Source organism: Sapajus apella, unplaced genomic scaffold (assembly GCF_009761245.1).
Source record: "Sapajus apella isolate SASKATOON/1434 unplaced genomic scaffold, GSC_monkey_1.0 scaffold39, whole genome shotgun sequence".
Lineage (NCBI taxonomy): Eukaryota > Metazoa > Chordata > Mammalia > Primates > Cebidae > Sapajus > Sapajus apella.
The window spans coordinates 1,132,477-1,143,237 of record NW_022436979.1 but is presented as its reverse complement, the minus strand read 5'-3'; the positions used below and the strand labels follow the sequence as shown (position 1 = coordinate 1,143,237).

Below are 10,761 nucleotides of genomic sequence, written 5' to 3'. Positions count from 1 at the left end.
TTTCTGATAAATCTCCATGAAACATTTTCTTTCTACTTCCAGTAAAATAAATTTAAAATTAAAATAGTTTCATGTGCAAAAATAAAGTGTTGGTTGTATTTTAAGGATGAGAGGAAAAATTCTTAATTAACAAATTTGCCCAAGATTAGTGGACCTCACTGTTGTATAAGTATTCAGAAATCACAAGGGGGCACTCTTTTACTAAATACACTGGGGGAGAAAAGGTCAGATTTGAGTTTGTGACTTATTAAGTAGTTTTCTTCATGATAACAGTAGTTCTATTGATATACATATAATATTATTTTTAATGTTAAATTTAGAATATTCTTCACATGTTACTATGTCCATTAAAAACTCAATTCACGCCTGAACCCAGGAGGTGGAGGTTGTGGTGAGCTGAGATTGCGCCATTGCACTCCAGCCTGGGTAACATGAGTGAAACTCCGTCTCAAAATAAATAAATAAATAAATAAAAACTCAATTCACTAAGAACTACAGCAAAAAGGTTAAATAAGTGAACTCCCCTTAAAATTGTACTAAATTTTTTTCTCAAGAGAAAAATTCTATTGAGAATTGAAAAATATTTTCATTGAGAATAAAGCTTTAAAATATATTTTACTAACTACATCGGGGAAAAAAGGTCAGATTTCAGTTTATGACATTTTTTAAGTAGTTTTCTTATGGATAACAGTAGTTCTATTGATATATACATAATACTATTTTTAATGTTAAACTTAGAATATTCTTCACACGTTACTGTGTCCGCAAAAAAAACCAAAACTCGGAACAGATCCAAGATGGCCGATTAGGAGCAGCTCAGGATTGCAGCTCCCAGCAAAATCATGGAGGGTGAGTGGACACCACATTCCCAGACAGATTTTTGTTGCCACAGACCAGGAGATTCCCAGGCACAGGAGCCCCATGTGTCACCACCATGACTGTTTTGGCCGGTGTGGCTATTTTGGCCAGTGCTGCAGTTCTCTGCACAAAATACACAGGTCCAGGCATCACTTTAGCTGGCAATTGGAGCTCCTGGGAGAAAGAGTCACCCGTTCAACTGATAAAAATGGGGACTGAAACAAGGAGCCAGGCCAGGAGATTACCGGGCAAAAAAGTGCCACAAATCTCAGTGTGACTGTTTCAGCTGGTGCAGTGGGTCACTGCATGGGAAATCACACAGATCCTGGTGCCTTTTCAACAGGTGACTGGAACACTTGGAGGACAGAGTCACCCATTCAACTAAAAAAAAAAAGGACTCTGAGGCAGGTAGACAGGTGATCAGGCTCAGCTTGTCCCATCCCCACAAAAATACAGCAATCGGAAACACTCTGCATTGAGAGTTTCACAGCAAGCATAGCTGAACCCAGGACGGTTCAGCTCAGTGGGGGAGGAGCGTCAGCTATTAGCGAGGCAATCCACCACTATGGAGGTAGTCAGACACTGCTGAGGCAGCCGGCCATTGCTAAGGCAGCCCACCATTACAGACAAAATCCACCATTATAGAGGCGGGCTGCCATTGCTGAGACAGTTCTAACTATACCCGCATAAAGAGGACTGCACGGACGTTCACATGGCAGCCAGGCAGAGCCCACAGCAGCTCAACAAAGCCTCTGCAGGCAGACTGACTAGGCTGCCTCCTTGCTGGGCAGGAGCTCACAGCTCAGCAATTGAGCTCTTATAAAAGACAGACTGTCTCCTCAAGCATCTCCCTGACCCCCGTAGATCCAAAGAGTCACCTCATAAAGAAGAGATCAGACTGACATTTGGCAAGTATCCATCTGGGACAAATATAGCAGAAGAAGAAACTGGAAGCAACCCTTACTGTTCTGCAGCCACTGCAGGTGATTCCTCAGGCAAGCAGGGCCTGAAATGGTCCTCAACAGTCCTAAAGTAGAGGGGCCAGACTATTAGAAGGAAAACTAAGAAACGAAAAGAAATAACTTCATCATCAACAAACTGGACTTCCACTCAGAGACCCAATCTGAAAGTCAACAACTACAAAAATGACAGGTAAACAAATCTACCAGGATGGGAAGAAACCAGCACAAAAAGGATGAAAGCAACTGAAATCAGAACGCCTCTCCTCCTACAAGGGAACACAACTCCTTACCAGCAAGGGAACAAGGCTGGATGGAGAATGAGTGTGATAAATTGACAGAATCAGGCTTCAGGAGGTGGGTAATAAGAAATTTCTGTGAGCCAAAAGAACATGTTCTAATTCAATGCAAAGAAACTAAGAACTCTGAAAAAAGATTTGATGAAATGCTAACAAGAATAAACAACTTAGAGAGGAATATAAGTGAATGGATGGAGCTGAAAAACACAACACGAGAACTCCGTGAAGCATACACGAGTTTCAACAGCCGAATTGACCAAGCAGAAGAAAGGATATCAGAGGTCGAAGATCAACTCAATGAAATAAAACGAGAAGGCAAGATTAGAGAAAAAAGGGTAAAAAGGAATAAAGAAAGTCTCCAAGAAATATGGGACTATGTGAAAAGACCTAATCTACGTTTGACAGGTGTACCTTAATGTGATGGAGAGAATGAATCCAAGTTGGAAAATACTCTTCAGGATATTATCCAGAAAAACTTCTCCAACCTAGCAAGGCAGGTCGATTTTCAAGTCCAGGGAATACAGAGAACACCACAAAGATATTCCTCAAGAAAGGCAACCCCAAGGCACATAATCATCAGATTCACCAGGGTTGAAATAAAGGTGAAAATGCTAAAGACATCCAGAGAGAAAGGTCGGGTTATCCACAAAGGGAAGCCCATCAGACTCACAGCAGATCTCTCAGCAGAAACCCTACAAGCCAGAAGACAATGGGGGTCAATATTCAACATCCTTAAAGAAAAGAACATTCAACCCATAATTTCATATCCAACCAAACTAAGCTTCATAAGTGAAGGAAAAATAAAATCCTTTACTAACAACCAAGTACTCAGAGATTTCATCACCACCAGGCCTGCTTGACAAGAGCTCCTGAAAGAAGTGCTAAACGTAGAAAGGGACAACAAGTACCAGCCACTCCAAAAATCATACAAAATGGCAAAAACCATCAACCATATGAAAAAACTGCATCAACTAATGGACAAAACAGCCAGCTAGCATCAAAATGGCAGGATCAAATTCACACATAACTATACTAACCCTGAATGTAAATGGACTAAATGCCCTAATCAAAAGACGCAGACTGGCAAATTGCATAAAAAGCCAAAACTCATTGGTGTGCTGTATCCGGGAAACCCATCTCACATGCAAGGACACACAAAGGCTCAAAATAAAGGGATAGAGGAAGACTTATCAAGCAAATGGAGAGCAAAAAAAAAAAAAAAAAAAAAAAAAAAAAAAAAAAAAAGCAGGAGTTGCAATTCCCATCTCTGATAAAATAGACTTTAAACAAACAAAGATCAAAAGAGACAAAGAAGGACATTACATAATGGTAAAGAATCAATGCAACAAGAGGAGCTAAAGATCCTAAATATATATGCACCCAATACAGTGGCACCCAGATACATAAGGCAAGTTCTTAATGACTTACAAAGAGATTTAGACTCCCACACAATTATAGTGGGAGACTTTAACAACCCATTGTCAATATTAGATCAACCAGACAGAAAATTAGCAACAATATCCAGGACTTGAACTCAGACCTCGACCGAGAAAACCTAATAGACATTTACAGAACTCCCCAACCAACAGAATATACATTCTTCTCAGTACCAAATCACATCTACTCTAAAATTCACCACATAATTTGTAGTAAATCACTCCTCAGCAAATGCAAAAGAACGGAAATCATAATAAACCATCTCTCAGATGACAGTACAATCAAGTTAGAACTCAGAATTGAGAAACTAACTCAGAATCTCACAGCTTCATGGAAACTGAACTACTGGCTCTTGAATGTTGACTGGATAAACAATAAAATGAAGGCAGAAATAAAGATGTTCTTTTAAACCAGCAAGAACGAAGACACAACATACCAGAATCTCTGGGACACATTTAAAGCACTGTCTAGAGGAAAATATATAACAATAAATGCCAACATGAGAAGTGAAGAAATATCTAAAATCGACAACCTATCATCAACATTGAAAGAGCTAGAGGAGCAAGATCAAAAAAACTCAAAATCTAGCAGAAGACAAGAAATAACTAGATCAAAGCAGAATTGAAGGAGATAGAAACACAAAAAACCCTCCAAAAACCAATAAATCCAGGAGCTGGTTTTTTGAAAAGATCAACAAAATAGACGGATCACTAGCCAGATTAATAAAAAAGAAAAGAGAGAATAATCAAATAGATGTAATAAAAACATAAAGGGGATATCACCACAGATTCCACAGAAATACAAACCATCATCAGAGATTATTACAAACAACTCTATGCACATAAACTAGTAAACCTAGAAGAAATGAATAAATTCCTGGACACTTGCATCCTCTGAAGCCCAAACCACGAAGGAGTTGAAACCCTGAAAATACCAATAAGAAGGTCTGAAGTTCAGGCAGCAATTAAGAGCCTAACACCCAAAAAAAGCCCAGGTCCAGATGGGTTCACAGCCAATTTCTACCAGACATACAAAGAGGAGCTGGTACCATTGTTTCTGAAACTATTCCAAACAATCCAAAAAGAGGGAATCCTTCCCAAATCATTTTATGAGACGAATATCATCCTGATACAAAAACCTGGCAGAGACTCAGCAAAAAAAAAAAAAAAAAAAGTTCAGGACAGTATCCATGATGAACATAGGTGTAAAAATCTTCAATAAAATACTGGCAAACCGATTGCAACAGCATGTCAAAAAGTTTATCCACCATGATCAAGTAGGCTTCATCCCAGGGATGCAAGGCTGGTTCAACATACATAAGTCTAAAAATGTAATTCACCACATAAACAGAACCAAAGACAAAAAACACATGATTATCTCAATTGATGCAGAGAAGGCCTTTGACAAAATTCAACAGCGCTTTATGCTAAGAACCCTCAATAAACTAGGTATTGACGGAATGTATTTCAAAATAATAATAGCTATTTATGACAAACCAACAGCCAACATCATATTGAATGGGCAAAAACTGGAAGCATTCCCTTTGAAATCTGGCACTAGGCAAGAATGCTCTCTCTCAACACTCCCATTCAATATAGTATTGGAAGTTCTAGCCAGAGCAATCAGGCAAGAAAAAGAAATAAAGTTATTCAAATACGAAAGGAGGAGGTCAAATTTTCTCTATTTGCAGACAACATGACTGTACAGCTAGAAGACCCCATCATCTCAGCCCAAAATCTCCTGAAACTGATAAGCAATTTCAGTAAAGTCTCAGGATACAAAATCAATGTGCAAAAGTCACAAGCATTCCTATACACCAATAACAGACTGAAAGAGATCCAAATCAAGAATGAACTGCCATTCACAATTGCTACCAAGAGAACAAAATACCTAGGAATACAACTAAGAAGGAACATAAAGTACCTCTTCAAGGAGACCTACAAACCACTGCTCAACAAAATAAAAGACAGCACAAACAGATTGAGAAACATTCCATGTTCATGAGGAAGAATCAATATCTTGAAAATGGCCATATGGTGCAAAGTGATTTACAGATTCAACGCTATCCCCATCAAGCTACCAATGACATTCTTCACAGAACTGGAAAAAAGCACCGTAAACTTCATATGGAACCAAAAGAGACCGCACATAGCCAAGTCAATTCTAAGCCAAAAGAACAAAAAAAGAGGCATCACACTGCCTGACTTCAAACTATGCTACAAGGCTACAGTAATCAAAACAACATGATACTGGTACCAAAACAGAGATATAGACCAATGGAACACAACAGAGACCTCGGAGGCAACACAACGCATCTACAACTATCCAATCTTTGACAAACCTGACAAAAACAAGTAATGGGGAAACGATTCTCTGTTTAATAAATGGTGTTGGGAAAACTGGCTAGCCATGTGCAGAAAGCAGAAACTGGACCACTTCCTGACACCTTACACTACGAATAACTCCAGATGGATTAAATACTTAAACATAGAGCTAACACCATAACAACCTTAAACAAAAACTTAGGCAAAACCATTCAGGACATAGGAATAGGCAAGGAGTTCATGACCAAAACACCAAAAGCATTAGCAACAAAAGCTGAAATAAACAAATGGGACCTAATCAAGCTTCACAGCTTCTGCACAGTAAAAGAAACAGTCATTTTAGTGAATTGGCAACTAAGATAATGGGAAAAAATATTTGCTATCTACCCATCTGATAAAGGGCTAATACCCAGAATCTAAAAATACTAAAACAAATTTACAGAAAAAAACAAATAAGCCCATTCAAAAGTGGGTGAAGGATATGAACAGATGATTTATAAAAGAAGACATACATGAGGCCAACAAACATATGAAAAAATGCTCATCATCACTGGTTATTAGAGAAATGCAAATCAAAACTACATTGAGATACCATCTCATGCTAGTTAGAATGGTGATCATTAAAAAATCTGGAGAGCTGGGTGCGGTGGCTCAAGCCTGTAATCCCAGCACTTTGGGAGGCCAAGGCCGGTGGATCACCAGGTCAAGAGATCGAGACCATCCTGGTCAACACGGTGAAACCCCGTCTCTACTAAAAATACAAAAAATTAGCTGGGCATAGTGGTGCGTGCCTGTAATCCCAGCTACTCAGGAGGCTGAGGCAGGAGAATTGCCTGAACCCAGGAGGCAGAGGTTGCGGTGAGCCGAGATTGTGCCATTGCACTCCAGCCTGGGTAACAAGAGCGAAACTCCGTCCCCCCCCAAAAAAAAAGAAAATCTGGAGACAACAGATACTGGAGAGGATGTGAAGAAATAGGAAACTTTTACACTGTTGGTGGGAGTGTAAATTAGTTCAACTATTGTGGAAGACAGTGTGGTGATTCCTCAAGGAACTAGAAATGGAAATTCCATTTGACCCAGCAATCTCATTACTGGGCATATATCCAAAGGATTATAAATCATTTGAATATAAGGACACATGCACACAAATGTTCACTGCAGCACTGTTTACAATAGAAAAGACCTGGAAGCAATACAATGTCCATCACTGATAGACTGAACAGGGAAAATGTGGCATATATACACCATGGAATACTATGCAGCCATAAAAAACGATGAGTGTTCTTTTTAGGGACATGAATGCACCTGGAAACTATCATTCTCAGCAAACTGACACAGGAACAGAAAACCAAACACTGCATGTTCTCACGTATAGGTGGGTGTTGAACAATAAGAACACATGGACACAGAGAGGGGAGCATCATGCACTGGGTTCTGTCGGGGGGAAATAGAGGAGTACAGCAGGGGATGCGGAGTTGGGGAGAGATAGCATGGGGAGAAATGCCAGATATAGGTGATGGGGAGGAAGGCAGCAAATCATACTGCCATGTGTGTACCTATGCAACAATCTTGCATGATCTTCATGTGTATCTCAAAACCTAAAATGCGATAAAAATAAAAACTCAATTCACTAACAATTGCAGCAAATGGTTAAATAATTGAACTCCCTTTATAATTGTACTAATTTTTTTTTCTCAAGAGAAAAAAAATTTCTCTTCAGAAAGGAAAAAATATTTCCATTGAGAATAAAAGCTTTAGAATGTATTACAATTGCATTTATTTCTGCTTAAACTTAGAAATATATTAATGGGCTTTCCTTTTTCAATGTTTTTTTGGTCAACTGGTAAACATTTAACATTCCATATATTTTATATTAAACACTTTAGCAGGAATCCATAAAGATTCTGCATTAAAATGAAACTGAATTATTCTTCTTATATGGTGCTAATGTTATTTGGAGTGTTTCAGAGATGGTATTGATAGTTGAAGATGAACCAAATAGAGTTTTTCTTTAATGACAACATTAGGACTAGAAATATGAGGTAGTAGGAGTAGTAATAAGCTAAGTGTTTCACATGAGTATAAAGCCAACATTACACTAAGTCACAATATAATCTATTAATCTTATTAATTTTCATAAGTACAAATGAAAAGTAGATAATAACTCTTACAATTTTAATTTTAACACTTTTTATGTGAATAGGTTAAGGGCATTCCATGATGAACAATGAAAAATTTATTGATTTGGTATTATCATTTTAATTTAAGATGATTTGGTCAGATTTCAGTTGTTTCAAATGAATGATTTAAATGAAAGTTAAGCCAATCAATAAAAGAATTTTGAATAACAAATTTAATTAGGTTTACAGGGAAGCTAGAGCAGAGCTTAGAGTAGTTAAAAAGTTCTAAGAGCAGTGAAAAGAACGCTTAATAGTTAGATGAGTTAGGGGTTCCAAGATGGCTGACTAGATGCTGCAGTGATCAGAGTCTCCCATCAAAATGAACCATGATAGCATGTGAATTCTGCACCAACAACCAAAGTATCCAGGTTCTCTTATCAGAACTGACTATGCAATTGATATGATCCATGGAAAGGAAGGAAGAGCAATGTGGTGCAGTGGCCTACCTCAGAGTCACACAGGGCAGGGGAGCTCCCCCTGTCCAGTCAAGGGAGGCACCTCCTTTAATGACATCTCCAGGCATGGGAGCAAACCAGATGAATAGGGCCTGAAGTGGACACCCAGCAAGCCACAGAAACCCTAAAGGAGAGAGATCTGACCATTGAAACATAAACAAACAAACAGAAAGCAGCAACACCAACATCAACAACAACAAAAAGACCCCAAAAAAACCCCATCCAAGGGTCAGGAGCCTCAAAGATCAAAACTAGATAAACTCATGAAGATGAGAAAAAATTAACAAAAAAAATGCTGAAGACCCAAGAGGCCAGGCTGCCTCTTCTCCTCCAAATGACAGCAATGCTTCTCCAGCAGGGGTGCAGAACTGGACGGAGGATGAGATATATGAATTGACAGAAGTAGGCTTCAGAAGATGCATAATAAAAAAAAATTTCTCTGAGCTAAAGGAGCATGTTCTAATGCAATCCAAAGAAGCTAAGAACCTTGATAAAAGGTTAGAGGAACTGCTAACTAGAATGACCAGTTTAGAGAGAAATATAAATGACCTGATGCAGCTGAAAAACACAACATGAGAACTCCATAAAGCATACACAACTATCTATAGCCAAATCAACAAGCAGAAGAAAAAATGCAAGAGTTTGAAGACCACCTTGCTGAAATAAGACATGAAGACAAGAAGAATGAAGAAGACCTTCAAGAAATATGGTACTATGTAAAAATACTGAACCTACGATTGATTGGAGTACACAAAGGTGATGAGGAGAATGAAAACAAGCTGAGAAACACACTTCAGGATGTTATCCAGGAGAACTTCCATGATCTAGCAAGACAGGCTAACACGCAGATTCAGGAAATACAGAGAACATCACAAAGATGATCCACAAGATCAACCCCAAGACAAATTATCATCAGATTCTACAAGGTTGAAGTTAAGGAAAAAATGGTAAGGGCAGCCAAAGGGAAAGGTCAGGTCACCAATAAAGGGAAGCCCATCTAACTAACAGCAGAATTCTCAGTAGAAACACTACAAGCCAGAAGAGAGTGGAGGCCAATATTCAACATTCTTAAGAAAAGAATTTTCAACCCAGAATTTCATATCCAGCCAAACTAAGCTTTATAAGCGAAGGAGAAGTAAAATCTTTTCCAGACAAGCAAATGCTGAGGGATTTCATCACCACCAGACCTGCTTTTCAATGGGTCCTAAAGGAAGCACTAATGAAGAAACTTCATCAAGTAGTGTGCACAATAACCAGATAGCATCATGAAAACAGGATCAGATTCACATGTAACAGTACTAATCTTAAATGTAAATGAATTAAGTGACAATTAAAAGACACAGACTGGCATATTGGATAAAGAGTCAAGACCTATTTGAGTGCTCTATTCAGGAGACTCATTTCATATACAAAGACACACATCAGCTCAAAATAAAGATATGGAGGAATATTTACCAAAAAAAAAAAAAAAAAAAGCACAGGTTACAATCCTAGTGTCTAATAAAACACACTTTACACCAACAAAGATCAAAAAAGACAAAGAAAAGTGTTACATAATGGTAAAGGGCTCAATTCGACAAAAAGAGGTAACTATCCCGAATATATATGCACCCAATTCAGGAGCACCCAGATTCATAACACAAGTTCTTAGAGACCTACAAAGAGAGTTAGAATAAACGAATAATAGTTGGAGATTTTAATACCCCACTGTCAATATTAGACAGATCAATGAGACAGAGAATTAACAAGGTTATTCAGGACTTGAACTCAGCTCTGGTTCAAGTGAACCTAACAGACATTTACAGAGCTCTCCACCCCAAATCAATAGAATATACATTCTTCTAAGTACCACATGACACTTACTCTAAAATTGATCACATAATTGGAAGTAAAATACTTCTCAGGAAATGCTAAAGAACAGAAATCATAACAAACGGTATCTTAGAACACAGTGCAATGAAATTAGAACTGAAGATTAAGAAACTCACTCAAAACCAAACGATTACATGGAAACTGAACATCTGCTCCTGAAGGACTCCTGGGAAAATAATAAAATTAAGGCAGAAATCAAGAAGTTCTTTGAAAGCAAGGAAAACAAAAAGACAATGTACCAGTATCTCTGGGACACAGCTAAAATAGTGTTAAGAGGGAAATGTATAATACTAAATGGCCACATAAGAAACCTAGAAAGATCTTAGACTGACACCCTAACACCGCAATTTAAAAAGCTAGAGAAGCAAGAGCAAACT

The 10,761-nt window shown here is 38.2% G+C and overlaps 1 long non-coding RNA gene across 1 annotated transcript; it reads left to right on the top strand.

Moving 5' to 3' along the window:
* The first annotated feature begins 2,635 nt into the window (after positions 1 to 2,635).
* Positions 2,636 to 9,584, top strand: LOC116565103. Its single transcript, XR_004275258.1, has 2 exons — positions 2,636 to 2,718; positions 9,451 to 9,584. It is a non-coding gene; the product is annotated as an uncharacterized LOC116565103 (long non-coding RNA).
* Positions 9,585 to 10,761: the final 1,177 nt, after the last annotated feature.